Consider the following 2,027-nt stretch of genomic DNA (forward strand, 5'->3'; position numbering starts at 1 on the left):
AGAAACCAATATTTAACATCCCCATTTACATCGAAAGCGTGATTCTGATTATGAGATGGTAATGAGAGGATTAGGCAGAGGAGAGGGCCCCCTGCCTGCCGCCCCCTCCTGTTCTTCCCTCCATCACCCTGCATCGCACAGGGTCTTATTCCTGGAGGAGGATGTGGGGGAGGGGTTGGGGCACTCCCACTGGGAGAGCATCAGAGATGCCAGAGCAGGGCAGGGGTCCTTCAAGACCCCAAATGAGAGCCCCTTATTCATGTCTGGAATCAATTAGCCTCAGAGGGGGTGACGGGTGAGATGCAAGACACCTGACTCTGATCCTTCCCATGCCTCTCCCCTAGACTGAGCCCCTCTGCTCTGGGATTCTGCCTGGTATTCCTGACAGGTGTGATTCTTACGTCGTTCTTTGTTTCTGAGGTGGACGGCTGAAGTCAAAAAGTATGTTGGGAGAACTGCTTGGCTCCTGGCTTCTCTGGCTGAAACTCAAATCCCTTTCCTCTCTCCTAAATTCCTTGTCTCTCTGGAATGGCATCCTTGTCCTCCTTGCCTCAAACCCTGTTTTTTAACCAGGCAGCAGTTTATCTCTGGCTTTTCCTATGGGGCATCCCCTATGGGGATGGGGGATGAAGAGAACCCAAGGGGGTCACCATCCCGAGGCCCCGTTTGTTGGTGGACAATTGCGCTCAGATGGGATAATTCAGTGTGTGATTGTGGTCACGCCCCCCGCCTTTTGTGCCCCTTTCAGAGCCAATCTCCCAGGCCCAGATGGGTTAATCCATAATGCAGACGAGCAAGTAACTGGCTGTCAGCCCAGCCCCCAGGACCCCCTCCCTATTAGTGCCACTGCCCTAATGAAGCCCAGCTTGGAGAGCCCCCTTCTCAATGAGGTGCCGGCCCCAACCCAGCCCAGCACACATGTGTCTCCGCTGCTCTGCCTGAAGCCTAGCTCCCTTTAGGGACCCCGAGCCCAGCCTCCCCGGGGTGACCCAGCTGCCAGGGCTGTGGAGGCCCGGGGGGAGGCTGTGATGGATGGGAGGGAGATAGTTAATAGAGCCCAAAACACATGGGCCCTGTCTCCACCGTCCACACACAGACACTTTCACAGCTTCCGCTGACAGCATCCCTGGTCTTTCTGAAATAGCCCCATGGAATAGTCCCCGCTCCCATCTCCAACGTAAGTTGTGCCGAAATAGGATTTAAATGGGGATTATGCAGCTGCTTTTCTGGATACTGGCCCAAGTCACTGCTACACAGCCAACCCCCAAATTCTGCCAGCCTCAGTCCTCTTGTAGACTTTGAGCAGAAATGGCTAAAGGCAAGTTAAACAATGGGCTCGACCTTCAGCCTTTAGTGTTTCAACCAGTATGTGAATCTTATACCAAGAGATGTTCTTTTCCTTATATCTTGCCTTCCACTTCTGCTCTCTCTTCTCATACACTTTTTTTTTTCTTTTTTGACAGAGTTTTGCTCTGTCACCTAGTCTGGAGTGCAGTGGTATAATCTCTGCTAACTGCAACCTCTGCCTCCTGGGTTCCAGCGATTCTCCTGCCTCAGCCTCCCAAGTAGCTGGGACTACAGGTGCACGTCACTATGCCCAGCTAATTTTTTTTTGGTAGGGACGGGGTTTCACCATGTTGCCCAGGCTGGTCTTAAACTCCTGACCTCAAGTGATCCACCTGTCTTAGCCTCCCAAAGTGCTGAGACTACAGGTATGAGCCGCTGTGCCCAGTCTCTCTTCCTATTCATTTCTGAACCAATTATTTAGAGGCAGGACTAGCCCAACAGATGAGGCAGGTATCTATAGAGAAGACCTGCTGTTTGTGGGAGCTGCCTTACCTTGTCCTAGGCACCCTCCATCAGGTTCCGAGCTCCCTGCCTCTGGAAGGATTTGAGTCAAACCTGGATGACATCTGTTTAAAACATCATAGAAGAGAGGTTTGGGGAGGATGTTTGCAAAGAAACCACACTTCTCTGATTCTCTGCATTTACTTCCTATTCCCACCTCTTTGTTCCCTCTTTCGCAC

The sequence above is a fragment of the Mandrillus leucophaeus genome, unplaced genomic scaffold (genome assembly GCF_000951045.1).
Source record: "Mandrillus leucophaeus isolate KB7577 unplaced genomic scaffold, Mleu.le_1.0 Scaffold669, whole genome shotgun sequence".
Lineage (NCBI taxonomy): Eukaryota > Metazoa > Chordata > Mammalia > Primates > Cercopithecidae > Mandrillus > Mandrillus leucophaeus.